We start from the raw sequence: 18,697 nt of genomic DNA, 5'->3' as shown, positions 1-18,697 counted from the left end.
GCCATCTCTGGAGGATTCTATGAGGAATAATTAGTTAATGTTTGCAGAGCACTTTGAAATCCTCAGATGAAAGACACCAGGGAATCACAGAGTATTATTTATTATTAGTCTGGACCAGAATGGAAGTGCTCACAGCTGTGGGCTGTGCATCCTGCCTCTGCCAGGCCCACTCCTTCTGTAGGTCTTTTTTTTCACCTGATGGGCTTTCTTTGTAAAAAAACAAAATTGAAGAAAGTGTGAGGGAATCGCAAATCAGTAAGGCACTATGTGTCTGAAATTGTGGACAGGTGCTGTTAGGAACACGGACGCGCTGGTTTTGGAGCAGGAATATTTTGCCTGGCTCTGTCGGGGCTGTGGTTCCTGTGGGGTCTGGGATAAGGCAGGTTTGCAAGCTGATCCTGTTAGCCAGTGGGAATAAGTGCCGTAATGCCCAACCAGGCAGGGCTTTGTGTGTTTTGTTTTTAATTTAAATTTCACTTGATTTGTTCGTACTATTGATACTTGATTTGTTGATATCTAAGGAGTCTGCTTCCTGGGAACACCAATGATTGGGAATTATTTTTTGTTATCGTAGAGTATTCTGGATGGATTCACATGACCCTCAAGTATCAATATGTAATTTTTTCATGAAATTTTGGCATGCCAAGGCAGGTACCCCCACAGCCCAGGGTGAAGCAGGGGTATCAAAAGTGGGAGCTGTGTGGCCCTTTCCCTTCCTTCACCCCATCTGGCTTAGACCCCAGTCCATCAGCTGCCTGGTGGTTATAGTATTTGCCTTTTGAGGGGAGGGAACTGGAGGGGGAGGACAGGAAAGTCATCAGGCCAATCCCTTCTGAAATGTAAGCTTTGATTTACCTTCTGTTTATCAGCAGAGTGACCCCCATCCCCAATACTGCTAATCCAAAAAGGTTGTACCCTCATCACCACTGCTGCCCCCCCCCCATCCTGACGCCCTCCAAATAGGATTGTCACTGTGAGCCGGGGCAGCCTCTGCCACCTGGCTATTCTGTAAACACGTTGGTGTCTCTTTGCCCCGAGGCTCAGAAAACCCAGAGGACTGACCACTTCTTGAGGCTCATCTCCAGTTTGCAAAGAGCCCCTGGCAAGCAGAACTGGGGATTTTTGTACCAGCAACATCTCCCCATGTGCCCTTTCCCCACATTTTACCTTCCATTCTTTGTCTCTTATAAAACGAGACCAGCCAGTAATATGCAAATCCTACTTTGTGATGAAGCCCCAAATTGATGTATGTCTACTATATCTGAAAAATATCTTCTGGTAACCCTGGATTTAGTTTATAAGATTTTCCTAAACGAGGGATTCAGTTCCCCTAGATTAGTAAAAAATATCTGGCCTGGGACTGGGGCCAAAGACTTTCCCGAATGATTTTCTCCCTCAGCCAGGTGGGACTTCTGGGATGAGGGCCCTACATGGCCGGTGGCAGTCAGCATTATCCTGTTTCACCTGCGAGGAAACAGAAATGAACCAGTGATGGAGCAAGAGCCAAACACCCCGTGCTCCCATTGCCTCCCTAGGTGTACTTTTCATCTGCCCATACTCCTCCTTTTGGAGCTTCACTGCAGTGACAAGTTGCCTTTAAATGAAAATTCTGGGAAGAGCCCTGGCTCCCCTCGGCCGGAGCTGTGCTGGGGAGGACGGGGAGGCAGGGGGCTCTCTTGGATGTGGCCCGTTGCTGTTGCGGAGGGGAAGGCTGGACACCTCCCTCCCATCCACCGCCTCCTGCTTGGAGGGAGTGCGCCTCACAGGGAGAATCTCCTAGAGAGAAGTTGTTGGCGGATCCAAACATTCCTACCCTTGCCGCTTTATTCCTATTAATTGAGTCTCATCTACTTTTCGATGTTTCACAGCAACTGTAAAAACTGAGTTATGTTTATACTCATTTTACAGTTGAGAAAGGGGAGGCCGAGAGAGGAATGTAGACCTTTGGTCTTTAAAATGCATCCTTTTGGTAAACCGAGAAATGGAGTGCATTTGCCGGGGCTGGAGACAGTTGGTAAAGTGACATTTGGGTCCACGACACATAGTTACAGAGGGCCTCCCGTGGAGCGGGTGCAGTGCTGGGGATGGAGAAACTGCTGGTCGCTGTGATTCACTGAGAAATTTAATTCATCCCCGAGTGCATCTCCCCACTGTTCAGGAAACACGTTTATGTGATCAGTGAAGATGACACAAGTGCTGGGAAGCACTTGACCCAGTGGCTGGCACCTAGTAGGTGCTTAGTAAAGACTTGTCTGTCTTCAGATGTGGGAGGCAATTGAATTGCTGCTCTGGGGTGTGTTGGCCTGTCGTTCTCTGCTGCTGCCTTCTGCCTGTCCTTGAGGCTTTGAGAGTGCTGGTAGGGACAGCACAGTGTCTTCTCCAGCCTCCGGCACACTGGTAGCAGGGGTGGGAGGTAGGCCTGGCAGGCCAGAGACTGAGCAGCTCCTGCGGGCTTTATCCTGCCCTGGGGATTCCCTCTGCTCCTTCTTGTCGGGATAGGCTGCCAGGTGTCTCTTTTGTCCCATGTTCATTTCCTGTGCATGTCGTGTCGTTCATTCTGCGTGCATTTCCTGTGCACCGCAGTGCTGGGGGTAGGATGAGCCGGCCGTGGCCCTGGGATGCAGCCATGGGAACGAGGAAGTGTAATAAAGTTACTGTGGAAGTGATAGTGGAAACCTGAACAGCATCTGGAGGGGGAGGGACAAATACTGTTGGGTTTATGGGGCCAGAGGGACACAGCACTCGACATGGCAGCCATCCGGCAAACCCAGGAGGGTGGAAGCAGTGAGGGCAGAGCCTTGTCCTCCTCTGCCCTGCCGCCGAATCCCCTCTGAGGACATCCTCTCCAGGGACCGGAAGAAACCGTGTTAGGAATGTTTCATTGTTAGCAAGGCTCGCTGGAGGCTGGGGAGGCTCATGAGGCTGTTTGGGGGATGTGTGTGCAGTGGTGAGAAGTCGAGTCGTCACAGGGCTCTGCCCCAGAGAACATACTTGACCTGTGAGTGTTTCGCAACCAAATTCAAATACCAACAAGTCCGGTAACCCCCTTTCACTTTGTACACCCCACATAAGTTATGGCTAGCTGATAGTTTACTGAAAAATAGATTTTCATAAAAAATTTTACTTTTGAATTAAAATAATGTTAGAAAATAGAAAGGAACAAGGAAAGAATTGCCCATCATCCCACCGCCTAGAGACAAGCAATTGTTAAAGGCAGTGGACTTCTTATTTTGTCTTAAAGTGGTAAATAGGCGTGTTTTTGGATATGTTGATTTTTCAGGTGTGCGTTGGTTAAGTGGGCAGCCTACCTTTTTTCCACTTGGATTTCAGCTGGGCTTGACACCTGCCCTTTAATGAAAGGTATACCATTGCCTGCTTGTCTGACAGCTCAACCGTGGCTGACACCGGAGGCAGGTTTATGTTACGTTAAAGACTTGTCCACCCAGAACCCCTCTTTGTTGTAAACTTGAAGCTAGAGGCTCCAGTTTTAAAAACTGGAATAATAGGTGGTGAGTGGATGGAGGCCTCGTAAAATGTTGGAAAGCTCAGAGGCCTTAGGAAAGCCTTTTAGAAATGAGTATGTGCATCGTGTGGTCTTGGTCAATGAAGCTTCTGGGCTTGAAGGCTGTGAGGTCCCTGAGGGCAGCAGTGTGCCTTACAGCTGACGTTAGGGTCCCTATCACCCACCACACGCCTGGCTTGGGAATGCTTCTCTGATGGACACGGGGTTTGGAAGGCAGACGTGTGGCCTCTGTGCCAAGGGGTGGGGGGCACCATCTGGGCGGCTTCCTCACTCCTGCTCACCCGGGTGTATCGACTCTGCCCAGTGCAAATGCAGGCATCCTGCACGGCTCCCTTTTGTGCCTTTACCGTCTCCTGCCAAGCCCCCCTCTCCCTCCAGCGCTGGCATTACCTGACGGAAGTGTGCTTTGCTGAGACGATGTGAGGGGCTACTGGGTGCAGAGGTGGACTGCATTCCTGTAATAATGATCCTGTGTTTCTAATAGTGTACGTCTCAAATACCTTTACTCGTTCAGTTCTCACCACAGCCCTCTGAAGGGCTATTGCTGTTATCGTTATTTTATAGATTTATTAACCAGGGCTTGTTTTGGGATGTGGGGAGAATGTGGGGAATAGAGGAGAGGGAACCAGTGCTGAATGAATCTAAGGCTCTGCCAGAAGCTGCTGTCGTCTCACGGAATCTCTGTGTCAGCCCTATGCGGGGAGCTGGGTGAGGGGAATTATTTACAAAGCAGATAACGGAGGCCCAGAGAGATGAAATCTCTGCCTATCTTCACACAGCAAGTTGGGAGAGAGCCAGGATTTTTCACTCGGTCACTGACCTTTCCCCCATGTCACTGAATGAGACAAACATGTTTTGTGCCCTCCTAACCTTCACTCCCAGATCCCATGAACTGGGGCTGGTTGTGTAAACTCTCCCAGCTGAAAAATGGGTAAAGCACTTAGCAGGATCCTTCCCTGCAGGAAGATCTCAATAGTAGGTGATTGTACTACTACTTAGTAGGTGATTGTACTACTACTTATTTTTTTCTTCTTATGTTTCCCATTACATAGTTTCTCTTTTTATTTCTGCCCTCTAGAAAATAAATTTCTGATGACAAACTGTATTGTTGGATAATAAAAAAGCGTGTTCCTGATATTTTCATCAAAATCACCAACTCTAACAAACTACCAACTTAATGACAACAACATAATCATAAGTGTTGATTTTTGAGCACTTACTACACTCTGGGTACTACTCTAAGTGGCTTCCTATCATCATGATTTGGCAACAACTCTGTTGAAAGTGCTGTTGTTACCCTGTTTTGAAAAAGAAGAAACTGAGGCTCAGAGAGATTGAGTAACCTGCCTGTTGACTCTCAGGAAGTAAGTGGTGATCTGGAATTCAAATACCAGAACTGGTCTGACTTCCAAACTGCACTTAAAAATTAACTACCCACACGTGTTTGAACCATGGTAAGAAGTCCTGGGCATTTTCATATCTCACTTGGCTTGTTTACAGCCTTAGTTTTTGCTTTCCCCATTCCCAGAGTATGTGGTCAGTGCGGGAGGAAATCCACACTGGTCTTTGGACTAAACCAGGGGCTAGCAGCACTCCCCAAACAGGGCTCCAAATTGCTGAACCTTGTTTTTCTGCCTTACAGTGGTAAACCAGGGGCACCAGGGAGTTCTTTGAATTTCCCTTTTCCCAACTGTCTACCCCTTCTTTAGGCAACATTTTAACAGGCTAAGTTTTAAATCTTATTGACTTTTCTGAAAAAAGAGGAGGAAAAAAAAAATCAAGACATGCCCTGGGAGAAAAGTGGCAGGGTTTATTCTGGATATTCTTTTCTCTTGCTCATTTTTATTTTGTGCACATTCCATAACCTTTATTTGGATGATTTCATGGGAGTCTTGGTAGCCCTTGAAGAGCAGCTGATGGGTTTAACCCAAACGTGTTACAAACCCCCTGTTCCTCGTGCCTTGTGTGGTAGCCGTTTGCAGAGTGTGAAAGGCAAGAATCAGAATTCCGCTGGGGTTGCAAGCACTTCAGAAATCTCTTTAAGTTTGAGGGCCTTTTGGAGAGGAGAGATGCAGTGGCTTAGAACAGTAGGGCTGCAGCTGAGCTTTGGTGTACCTGGGAGGGGACCAAATGTAGGGACAGGAAAATTCCATTTAACCAGAGGGCTGGGGAATGAATGATTTAGGGCATGAGTTGGAATTGATCTGGAGAGCTAAAGCTGGTTAACTAGGAATGCTTTTGGTCGTTTTGCTTTACTTACCCACATGTATTTGAGCCTGGGTAAGTCTTCTCCACTTCTCTTTGTAAATATGCAATAATGCACATACTGAGGATTTACTTTTGGATGATTTAGAATCTTGCAGTAGCTGAAGGGGTTTTAGTCTGATGATAGTGATTATATTAATAACAATATAATAGCTAGCGAATAAAATAATAGCCAGCATTTACTAAGCACTTACCCCATGCTAGGCATTTAATCCTTACAAGAACTCCAAGCCATGGCTATTTGTTCATAGTTCCATTTTGCAAATGAGGAAACCAACGCCAAGAGAGGTACTATTGCCCGAGCTTGCCCTGCTTTCAGAAGGTCCACTTTGTTATCCTCCCTTAAAGAACCCAACTCTTGATGGTGTCAGCATTGACACAAATTAGGCACTCAGTAAATATTTGTTGAGTAAAGGGAGTTATGGAGCCCAGGGTTCGAACCCAGGTTTGAGCTACCACCAGATCACGATGTGGGAACTTGGTCTGCACGCCTGCAGTTCCCAGGATGCCTATATTGCTCTTTTGAATCCTCACAGTAACAAGTCAGTGAGCCTGGTGGGGGCCCAGTGGTCCAAAGGAAAAATGGAGGAAGGAGCCCAGGGGACATTGTGGAAGCAAGAACAGGGCTCCTGGGCCCGTTGGTATTAGAAGTGTAGCATGAACTGTCATTCAAAAGAATACGTGGAATTAGCATTTTCCCCTGTTTGTGGCCATGTGCGATCCACTTTGTGCCCGTGTGTCTGCCAGGTGAGCTGGGCTGAACTCCGGGGGACCGTGTGCTCACCTGTATTTGAGCAGGAACTCGGCTTCACGTGGCATCTTCTTCAGCAGTGAGACCTCATTACATCGGCTTCTCCCCATTCAGGAGTTTGGGGAACTTTAGGTAGCTGAAGTTGAATTCTCAGGGCAGAGCCCTTCTCCAGGGTACATGAAGAGAGCAAGAAGGATATATTTCAGATATCCCAATGAGTGATGTTTACTTTCCCTTTTGCATGTCACCAGTAATGGCGGGTCCTTACCAGCTGGTCTGGGCAGCCTCTCTGTTGACTTCCTGCATTGACTTACCTGAAGCACACACTTCTCATGTCTCCCTTTTTACTCCCTGCAGGGAGATTGCTTGCATCACTAGCCTTCTATCTCATACATCTGAGCCTGCTTTGTAGTGGATATACCACAATTCACAAACTTATATACATCCTATGAGGGAGGTATTCTTATTATTCCCATATTATTATCCTCATTTTCCAGGCAAGGATCCAGAGGCACAGAGGAGTGAAGCCATTTGTCCAGGGTCCTAGAGCTACCAGGCAGCAGATCCTGGATTTTAACGCAGGCATTCTGGCTCCAGAGCCTGTGCTCTTAACCATTCTGCTGTACCACCTTGGTCTGAATTAGTGAGTTTTAAGTTGATTTTTCACCAACCTGTTTCTTCTAGAAACTTCTGTGAGCACACTGCCACTACTGAGAGATGAGGTGATGCCCTCTGTCCATTGGGTTTTAGTTCAGGCACTGGGAGAACATGGGAGCTGGATCAGATGGGTAAAGAGAGGCTACTCAGTTTCCTACTTCTCACTACTCAGCCCAAACCTGGGATCAAGCCCACTTTGGACCAAATCTTTCCGCCTCCTTTATGTTCAGACCGCCTCTTCTCCTCTTGCACTGCTGTTGAAAGTTGGAGACCTGAAGTGAATTTCGCCTCCCAAATCTCTGGGTGCTCTAGAAGTAGAGATGGTGAGGTTCCGTGGTCAGGGCTGGTTGGGATTACAAATAAACTGAAGCCTGGGAAACTTTCTTGCTATTAATAGTGTGGACCTTTGGGGAGAGGGAATAACCAAACCTGATGCTGTTGGAATTGATTTTGCCCGTCCAAATGACATACTAATGAGCTAAGTGGTTAGCTTCAGATGGTTATTGTTCCTTACCAAGCCAAGTCCTTTTAAAGACTAAAACCACAAGAACAGAGAACAAAATGGTTTAGAGAGGCATGTGGTCCTGTCAAGACAAGGAACGGTGGCCAGCTTGGGCCTAGAGATGAGAAAATGAAGGTGGCGCTTGCTTCAGAAGGAGTGGTGTTGACTAATTCCATTTCTTCAACTGCTTACCGCCCCTCCCCCCCTTTTTTAAACAGGAATTTGATACGGTCTCTGGACTTTTGATGGGAGTATTTCCATTTCTTCAGTGTCTTTTGGTTATTTCAGAACGTTTCTCTTCAAGCCCTTAATTTGTCAGAGAGCGAGAGCGAGCTCTCACATACTCTCTCCGGGGAGAAAGTCCTGCTTAAAACAACCCAAAGATCCTTATCTCCTCAAATCACCCACTTTGATTGTAACATCCATTGTTCTACTCTTTGCTCCTTAGCATAAACTGGCAGTCTATATATACAATTAAAAACAAAACAAAACAGCTTTCCATGTCTGAAGTGCCCAGAATATCACAGCGTTGCGGAGGAGACTTTGGAAGTGGATAGAACTGTATTTCCTTCCCCAAATGAGGTTATTGTGCTCGAAATATCTCCAGATAGTTTATTAAAGGAAACCACAGGCTTGGATCAGAGGCTCGGTTTCTCCTGCCTGCAGTCTTGTCTTGTCTCCCTTTTAGATCTTCCTCTCCCCGAGGAAGTTGTCTTCCTCCTGGAGGGGCTGCCCTGCTTCTCCGTGATGGTCTGGAGACCGTGCAGCAGCAAGGCTTTCTGGTGACCCCCATCCTCACTGTAGACCCTGGCAGCCCTCCCTGCGCATGAAGTCCGTCTGGAACGTTAGGAAAGAATTTGGGGTGTGGACTTCCTTGAGTGACTAGGATTAGGCCAGTGGAGTCCGCAGCCAGACAAGTGTGTGGGCAAAGAGAACCATTGTGTGAGGCTCCTCCGGACAGAAAGCCTGCCTTCATCTTTTGCTGTGCCTAATGGACAATTGAGACATTCAGCTTATGTCTGAAAGGAAAGCGGGCGGAATGGTCTAGCAGACCTCCCAGACGAAGGCTTGTAGGAGAAGCAAATAGAGACAAGGATTACCGAGAGGGGAAACAACTGGGGCAGAGTCCTGGGAGAGAATGTTTATTTCCTTGCTCTCTAGGAGGGATTTGGAAAGAGCCATAATCCTGGGTTAGGAGTAATTTGTTACAGCAAGATGATACTTGAGTGGCAGGCTGCTTCTGGCTGAGGCAGCAAGACTTGTGTGCAGGGGGTCGGGGGGCCTCCAGAAGGTCAGCCTCCCGTAAATCTTCACCCTGGCTTGGGGGCTTGCTCCTCCTCAAGCAAAATGAACCAGAGACACTGTTGACCTTTTAGCTTCCTGGATGTAGCATTACGAAGCATCTCCACATGCTTGTCACAGCTAGAATTTGACAATAAAAATTTGGACAAGGAGGCCCTTGCTAGAGCCGCCGACCTCTTTCAAGTGTGACAAGGAGAAAAGAAACAACAACTGAAAATGCAGCATGGTTCACGGTTTCGGTTGGAGCTGGAGGACGCTTGGTTTCTACGGAGACTGATTAAAGCAAGTTAATTCATTGCTCTTTGATTGCCAGGCCTTTCGTTGTTGTCTTTTGTTTCCGTGGGATGGGGTGAGAAATACAGAATGGAAAGGAGAACCTAATCAGAAAAATCCAAGCCTTGAGAGCTCCCAACCATGGAGAAAGGAAGGAATTTTTAAAGTTCTCAGTTTTAATACCTCCTGCCATCTGATGATTCATGCATTTAAAATAACCCTTCCAGGTCACCAGGACCCTGTTACCCACTGGCTTTGTACCTCTCAAAGGTCATCTAATGGCTCAGTGTCCACCAGTTTGCACGGCAAGCCTTTCATTCCTGGCTTTTCATTCCCCTGTGCAGATGAAAGAAGAGATAGCAAATTGTAACTCCCTGAATCTTAATATAGTTCCTTTCCTTTTATTTCATTTACATGGTTTATTCTTTGCAGTCAAGTACATGGTGAGGAAGGGATTCAGTTGGGAGACCTGAGAGGTAAGTGATTCTGTGCCCATTTTTTAGACAGACACTGAGGTGCAGTGAGCTTGTGAGCCGCGGCCCCAGGATAATGGAGCCTGGATGGTAGGATTCAGGTCTTGGAATGTCAGTGCTTCCGTTGACTCAACTGCTCCGCTCTATTCTTTCTTTGCCATCTGTCTTGAATTAGTTGTGTATGTCCATGCCTCTCTCCCGTCTTTCAGCATCAGCACTTTTAAACTAGGATACTGTGCCCGGGCTTGCTTTGGTGAAGTCTTGCCCTTCCCCTGCTGTTGTAACTGGCTGTCCCCGGGATCTAACACCAACTAGAACTGTATTTGGAAATTGCTTGTTTCCCAAGAAATAAAGCTGGCTTTGGAGGCTGTGTTTTTTTTAAGAATGGATTCACATGCTTCTCCATTCATCCTTTGTGCATTATGGGCAGTGTGGGTATGTGTGGACATGAATGTGTGTGCTCTCCCCCTTCCCTCCCCAGACTCTGTCTCTTAAAGTGATGCCCACCAAGTGCCCTGTTGCGTTCTGATTCCCTAATGTTCCATATCCACCGAAGCTCCCAGGGATACCTACCTTCATCCCCTGAGCTGCAAAGTGTCCTCCAGCCTATTTTTCCTGGTCTGGGGATGCTGGTGTCTACCTCAGCATGCTGTTGGAAAACAGGCGGTCACAGAAACATTCCAATTCACGGGATGGTACTGGGCTTTTTACAAGAAGCAATCATAAAAAATGTGGTGGCTGCAAGGTTTGGTTCTGAAATGAAGGACTGTAAATGTTTTTCTGCCTAAAGGTAGCTTGTGTCTGGCCTGTTAATGTGAGGTTCCCTCAAGCATTCATTGCTAGTCACCAGCCAGGAGCTGGGAGCTGTGTTGGAGACTGGGAGACCTGTTTGAGCAAGATGGGAGGGCAAGGGCTCCTCCTTCAGATTCTTCTAGTGGCTTCTTACCTACTGATTCCTGACTCAGGGACTTGGGTGCTCGTATCAGAGCTGATGTTTGCTTGAAGTCCAGAGCCCTTTGGGAGGTGTGTGTGTGTGACTCAATCTTGGGGCTTACTGGAGAGATGTAGCTCTGGACTGCTTCTGGTCACAGCAGAGCAAGACTTCCTGTCTGGGTCAGGTTTCCCACCCGCCCTCTGCGTAGGGGTCTGCACTGGTTCTTGTGCCCCATGTTCCTCCGTTTCTCTCCCCTTGGAGATTTCTCTCCTGCACTGTTCTTGGACAAATCCCACCCATGACCCATTCTGCTCCTTTTCTTTTGTGAGTTCATATGTAGTAAATGCAAAGACTCAGTTGAGTGTAGATAAAAAGAGTTCTGGCCTGAAAATACCAAAGCCCTGAATTCTGATTTGGATTCCTTAGTTATTGGATGATAAATCATGTCACTTCTATCTGCCTCAATTTCTTCTCCTTTAAAGTGGATTTGGAGAGTATCTGCTTTGTCCACTTAAAAAGGATGTAGTGACAATCAATTGAGAGATTTGAAGAGCTTTTTGAAAAGTAAGAGGGAACCTGCAAGTATACAATAATGCTAATTATAGGCACTGCCCCAGCACTGATATTTTATATCACTCATCAGAGTCACCTGGTGAGTTAAAAAAAAAAAAAAATTATAGCCTCCTAGGCCACACTTCTAGATAATTTGCTTCAGCAGCTGTGGTGTGGGCCAGGAGAAAAGTCTCTAAACAAGCCCAGACAGGTTTGGGAATGAGGGGACTATGTCACCATCATTAATCATATCCTTATTTACACTGTTTCTACTTTCTTTTTGTCATTACCTTACGGAGTCATTGACTGGGTTTTAGATTACTTTCCTAGGCTTCAGAACATCTACTCTACACTGGACACAGAGCTTATGGTTAGTAAATGCTGCAGGAAGTCACGAGTAGAAAGGGATTTTTGAGATCATGCTCCCCACTTTCCGATTACAGATTTAGACCGGAGGAGAGAAGGGGCTTGCCCAGTTAAAAGGAGAAGGGACTTGCCCAGTTAGTGGCTGAGCTGGGCCTGCAAAATAGGTTTCCGGACTCTTCCCCACTGTACTGTGCTGCTCCCAGGTGCACACAGCCATAATTTTAAGAGTGACTTTTGGGGGAGGGTGGAAGGAAGGCCTGAGCCTCGGCCTCAGAAGGACATCTGGGTGCAAGAGGAAGTGGCCGGTGAAATTCTATCCAGGTTGTGCTTCGATGAGCTGCTGTACCATAAGCCTCCCTGCAAAACCACTGACCTGGCAAATGCAAAAAATAGCTTAGGGGCAGGACTGTTGGATGGCCAGTGGGGCAAAGACAATAGTGAGTTCCAAGTTGCGGTTATTGGGTTATTTTCTGTTGTTGGCTAGTTTTGCTTTGTTTTCTCCCTTACTACCTGAGGCCTCAGTAGAACAGTGTTCTTGGAGGAATAGAATTTAATGTTTGTCTAGCTACCTGGGAGAGGAGAGATGACTGATGCTGGGGGAGAATTATTTATTACTCTGGAGGCACTGTAAGGTGTTCCTTTGGCCATACAACTGCGAGACATGGATCCCTGCTTGGTGATCCCTAGTTGGCGTCCAGAAAAGTATGCCTAACAGTTGATAAGAAAACCCCAGAAAGGTAGAGGGAAGCAAGAAGGTAAGTTAGGAGGAAGTGCAAACATGCCGGCTGCCTGCAGTCTTGGCGGCCGACTGCCCTTGGGACCTCAGCAAGCCAAGTCTTGTGCTGTCCACCTTGGGTTCTCCTTGGTGAGATATTAGTTGGTAACTTTCTGTGCTGAATATGGTGATGAGTTCTAAAATACTCCAAATGTGAAGTGATCCTGCTAGGGCCCTTTAGGATATCATGATTCAGAAGAAAAAGGCTAACCATAAGGATTGTATTTAAAAATCTTATAATGGCTTTCTCCATAGATACAGAGAACCAAGGCTGTTAAAAAAGTTGCTTTACACGCATGGGCCTTGGTGTCCTGTCACACCACTCCTTGCCACCTCCTGACCCAATATTCCTAACATGTTGAGAATTGAATAGTGAGCTTAAGGGACACATTTCTGAGTTCCTACTATGTTGAGTTTCATTAAAAAAAAAAAAAAAAAAAAGATAGCCCTGACATTGAAAGGTTGTTTTGATGGCTTTATTTTTTTCCAAGTTTGGAGTGTATCCAGCCTTTTGGGGTCCATTTTTTTTTCTCTCTTAAGTAACAATAGTGCATACTAATTGATGCTAAATCCCACACTCCTGAATTTCTTCTTCTCTGCAGTCATGCTTTAAATGCAAAACGGAAACTATCTTAGGCTCTCTGTGTTTTATCAAAAGAAGTAATTCCTGGAGTATCTTTTAACAAATCTAGGACAGAGCAGTCTAATCTCCTGTACCTTCTGCATCTGCAGAAAAATTGGTGGAGCAGATTTTGTGACCATGCCCCTGCTAATCCTGCAGGATCTGAAGTGACTTCTGAAATAGTTTCACATAGTTTGTGTAAGTTATATTTGATCAGTGCTAACTTTTGGAAAGCTGTTGTTACCTGTATGAATCAGAGGGTAGGACAGAATATTAAACTAATCACAGCTTCTTTATATTTAACCTTTCTGGATAAACGGGTTCCTCTACTCCCCCAGGGTAAAATAGTTTTATAGAAGATGGGCTAGAGTTTCCATCTTCCATTTCTGAGAAAAGAAGTGATTTCAGAGGAGACTTTCAAGGAAAGCCTGTCCTCTTACAGACTTGTGTTTGTGGGTGTGCATTTTAGAGGAATGTCTCAGCAGTAGCTCCTGGAGAAATAAATGTGTCTCTGCTGCTGGGTTTGATCCTTGTGCTTATTTTCTCCCTTACTGAATTTTTCTGATATTTTCCCTTTGTGATGAGTGGCTGTTGGTAGTCTTTGTGTTCAATGATGTGAAAATCCTAATTATGGTTACCTAACTTCTTATCTGCACATTTGTAGTAGAGTTGGTATGAACAGCCCACTACGAAGTGGCACGAGGATGGTGGGAACAGGCCACCTTGGAGGGGAGGAAGGTTTACTGACTGTGGACACAGTGGGTCGTGGCTGCGGTACCCTCACTTTGGGGCAGAGTATTCCCTTTCCAAGTTTTATAAGAAACACCTGTACAGTTTTTGGGCACTCTTGAATTAGGAAGATATAGCAGTGATACTCCATCCTGCAGATGGTATCCAGTTAATTGGGATGCTTGTAAAATTAATTTTTTTTTTAGTAAAAAGCAGCCCTATTCCAAAATATCTTGGGTTGAAAAGACTGTTGTTTTTGGTTGTTTGTCTTCCAGTCTGAAAGACCTGCAAGTTGTAAGCTAAGTGCTTGCCGCCCTTGGATGCTTACCTGCCTCTCGGAAAAGCAAGGCCTGCAAACATTTTAAGCCAGCTCTTTCCTGGTTGATAGGCTTTCTATGGGACATGGTTTTCCAGAAGGAACCAGTTCCATCTGCACTGAATGGTCTGTTCAGACATCATGGGACCCCTGTTCCCAGCCTGACCCCTCACTTTGTCCCGAGCCCACTGCTGATGCTGTCTGCTGGCGGCGGACAGCGTTGGAACAGCCGTGGGCTTCCTTCCACCTCTGTTGTAGGTGAACAGCCATAAGCTGAAAAGCTCTGGGGCCAGGAGCTTCTGTGCCTCGGGAGTTGATCCCAGAGCACCTGGCTCGCCTCACCCATAACCGGAGGGATTTCTGCCAGGTCCTCTTTCGTGGTGACCTGATGACATGTGACCATTGCCAGTGTCTCCTGGGAAGTGGAGGTGAACTTCTGAACACATGAACCTTTTCCAGTCAGAATTGCCCAGGGATTTCTAAAACTTCCCTTTTGGAAAGCAGGGGGTAGTTATTTCGGTGAGATTGTGGTCAGTGGTTAGACCTTGTGACTGGAGTCACCACCAAAGGACTCAGGTTCTCTTCCAAGCTGTTCCCCCCAAATTCAAGTCTGCCAGTGACGAGTCAATCCAAAGCGCTGCTTTTGGACCATCGGATGTGCATGTGATCAGGTTTGGCTGCCTGGATTTAAGGCCCAGCAAGGGAAGGTGTCCTAACTGATGTGATTTTGTAGGCCTTTACACATTCAATCCTAAAATCAGGGGATGGTAGATGATGGCCACGGGCCAAAGCCTGCCCGCTACCTGTTCCTGTATGGCCTGTGAACTAAGAATGATTTTTATAGTTTTAAGTGGTTGAAAAAAAATCAAAAGGAGAATAATGTTTCCTGACATATCAAAGTTATATGAAATTCTTTCAGTATCCATCAATAAAGTTTTGTTGGAACACAGCCATGTGCATGCGTTTTTGGATTGTCCGTGGCCACTTTTGTGTTAAAATGGCAGAGCTGAGTGGTTGTGAATTAGTATGTCCCACAAAGCCTAAAATATCCACTATCTAGTCCTTTACAGAAAAAGTTTGCCAACCCCTGCCTTGAACAAATAAAGGGACTAACTCCACTTGTCGATCCATCTGTTGAGTGGAGTGAATGAAAGGAAGGTCTGTGAAGCCACTCTGGTGTTTTATCAAGGATGTGGCGTTTCCTGGCAACTTCATCACCCTCATTATCATTGTCCTTTGAGTGATCCTGTTTGTTTAGAACATAGATTTGTACAAAGCCCTCAGAAGCAGCCCTGAGGGGGCAGGTTCTCTGACCAGTCCCCGGTTGCCATCTTTGCACTGTTTATGGTATGCAGATAGCTTTCTGGTAGAAGATCCCGTCAAGCAGCCTCGGTGGGTCCAGAGTCCAGCTGAAGCTAGATCCCGCAAAGGCTTTCTGATTTAGAAGATGCTTGTGTTTGGCTTTCCACCCCCCCCCTTTTTTTTGGAAAAGTAGAAGAGGAGAAATCAGAGATGTTTACCTTTTCTTTTTTGCTGACAATTTAACAGCCTTTAAAATTGCTTTTGATTCCCTTCAGGCCATTGGTGGTACAGATATCTGGGGACTTTGCCCAGAGGTCCAAAGCTTGACTTAAGCTCCCTGAGATGTGTCATAAAATACGATTTGGGGGGGAAAACCCTAATGGGCCGTGATCAGAACATTGTTATTAAACAAAAGATGAAATGCTTAAGCCAAGATGGTCTTATTTTTTATAGAATGAAAGCTGAGCAGACTCCATTTCAACAGTTTTCAATGCAGGAATTCCCACAGCCCCATTTGATTGCAGTTTGTTGAAAAGTTTAATGTTTTTGTAGGCAATTCATAATTTCCACGTTGAGCAGTCTAAGAGGAAGGGAGCTGGAGCCCAGAGTTGCTTTTAGAGTGGGATAGTGGGAACTTTCTCTTCTTTATTTTTTTTTTTCTTTCCACAAAAGGATGTAAAACCAAAGTTGAACTGTTGGGAAAATCTGGCATGGTGTTCCAAGCCTTTCGTAAATCCGAGATGCCCTCCTCCTTCCTTTAGGTCTTCCTTTAGGACCCAACAGAATAGTATTTCCTGCTGCTTAATGTCTCCAGGAAGGAAGAGATTTTCCTCCAGGCCCTAATGGTACCTAGTTTCCTTTTTCTTCCTTGTATTTATTTATTTTCCCTGTTAATACGGACCAATTGTAGAAGATGGTGGAACCTGGGAAACCTATCACTTTTGGAGGAGGTTAATAACTTCCTTTAAAAAATCCTGACCTAATGCTTATTTCCCCAAAAAGGAACCTTCTCAGCCAGAACGCCAGTTAAGATCCACGGTTCGGGCACGGGTTTGTGGGGACCCCGTGGGTCTGTGGTATCAAGTTGCATTGGGAAGGAGAGTCGGGACAGTCACTGCGGAGTGGCTGCTAGCCGGCGGCACGGTGCTGTCTTCCCCCAACATCTGGATTCAGTTAGCTCTCTCTGGGCAGCAGGGCCGAGTCTCATTTCCTCCAACCAGTAATGTTATATAGGCAGTGATCCTGGGCTGCCCTAACATAATTGAAAATTATGTGTATTGTAGGCTCGGAGCGCTGAAATGTAGCCTCATAAAAATATGTGGTGCAGGTAGCCTGCGGAGATTGGATATGGCACACAATGAAGCTTTTATGTAAAGTAAGAATTATAAGTTATCACGTTAATATTGCATTATGGGAATGACAATTCTTGGCTGGGGGTCTTCCAACAAGGCCTAAATTTCCTAATTCAGTGGTGTTTGGATGCAATCAAATCAGGTCTGCAGATGGCCAAGGATAAAACCTTGTCTGCTAATCTAACCCACCCCCCTCACTGAGAGGAGCGTGGGGTGGGGGTGCCCGGTGACTCAGCTTGGCATTTTTGTTCGTGGGTTTGTATGGGATGGCAAGATGAGGGCTGCTGGGTGTCTGTTTTGGTCGGCTTCAAGGAAATGACTCTATTGAGTGGTTTTGACCAATGCGGCCCATATATTTATGTGGCAAGTAAGAATGGGAAGAAGTTGGGGTGAGACAGGGTGGGACAGAGGCTGGCATAGCCCACTTGCTCATGTGACTGGCCCGAGGGAGAGCTTGGAAACTTTCGCTGGAGTGGTTCTCAACCTGGGATGATACTGTGCCCTAAGAAGGTATTTGGAAATAATTGGAAATAAATAAGGATGACGGCTGGTATTTACTGCCTGGGATCCCAGAATCTTAAAGTCCTTCCGTGCTCGAGACACCCCTTCACCCTCACCTCCAGCACAGATAGGCCAACCCTACAATTTACTGATGCGAAAACTGGAGCTCCACCAAGGACAGGTCCCGCGGCAAGTTATTGACAGAGCCATGGCTAGTCACCTGGTTTCCATTACAGGAGGCGTCTAGGCATAAGCTCTGAAGTGACAGAAGGTGTGTGAATCTGACCTTGTTTAAATCTAGGTTTGAGAAACGTCTGTGCACCTTGGCAGTGGCTCGTGGGCTGGGGACCTTCCAGCTTTAGGTATTGCTGAGTTTGCTTTGAGCTGGGACAGCTCTGCACTGAGGAACCGGGTGGATGGCTTTGGCCTTGCCCTCTCACATGGGGTTTGCTCAGTCAAGCCCTTCCTTCGTTCTGGGCTGCCCTTTGCTGTCCTTTTTCTTTCTATTGAAATCTTTCTTATTTATGAAGACCACTCTGTGCAGCCTTCCTTGGACCCTTTTTCAGGAATATTACCCTTCTTGGCATTCCCTGGGCAAGAATCTCTGCCATAGTTTCACGGTGTCCTATCTTGAGTTAGCTGGTGTGTGTTGTCTCCCTCTTGGGTGCCTGAGCTCCCTGAGGACAGGTATCTTTTTGTCTCCATAATTCTTCGCAAGATGCCTGTGCACAAAGCAAGGTTTAATCAATGTCCACTGAGGAAAAGTTTTTGTAGAATTAATAGTAAGACTAGCCATTTACCTTGCTTTGGATGTGTGAAAGGATCAAGATGGCTCCTTCAAGGCATCAACGGTGGCATGTATCATTGGCCCTCAGAGGCACTGAGGGCCTTATTAAAATCTTAGCGTTGTTTCACATTTTTTCTGGTTGTCCAAAGGTTTCTTAGTGAAGCTGGTATAATGTCACCAACAAAAATCAAATGCCCAGGAGTAACTAGTGCATGCGCCACCATCTCTGTCTGGACAAGCCTTCTCACCTCAGTTTCCCTAGCTGCAAAATGGGGGGTTGGATGACTGGAGTGTTGGGGCCCCCTGACAATTCATGTGTCACTTCTGACAGAAGGAACTCTCCCTTGTGCCCGTGTATTTATTTTCTGCCTCCGAGGAGGGCGGGGATAGACATAATTGGTATATACCTTTATTTATTTTTTTTATTATTATTTTTTTTATAAACTCAGTTTTATTGAAATATATTCCCATACCATACAATCATCCATGTATACCTTTATTTTTATCTCCACGGCAAACCTGGGCATATTTAATAATTTCTCCTGCCTTACGAGATGAGGGTATAAATTGCTTTGTGCCCTGTTTGTGCATTTTTTGCCGAAAAATATTTTTGTTTTATGAACTTTTGGGTCAGATGAGGAACCCTGTCCTTTCCTCGCTCGCATATCCTCTGCTAGCTAAAGGAGGGTTGTACGCATGTACTGGGCTTTCCTTT

At 46.2% G+C, this 18,697-nt stretch overlaps 1 protein-coding gene across 41 annotated transcripts in view; it reads left to right on the top strand.

The window, feature by feature from the left end:
* TCF7L2 (transcription factor 7 like 2) overlaps positions 1-18,697 on the top strand; it is a 188,387-nt gene that overhangs the window by 55,258 nt on the left and 114,432 nt on the right. The window lies entirely within an intron of this gene.

The sequence above is a fragment of the Choloepus didactylus genome, chromosome 15 (genome assembly GCF_015220235.1).
Source record: "Choloepus didactylus isolate mChoDid1 chromosome 15, mChoDid1.pri, whole genome shotgun sequence".
NCBI classification, from domain to species: domain Eukaryota; kingdom Metazoa; phylum Chordata; class Mammalia; order Pilosa; family Megalonychidae; genus Choloepus; species Choloepus didactylus.
Note: the sequence above shows the minus strand (reverse complement) of the source record. Positions and strands in the feature narration are given on the sequence as shown.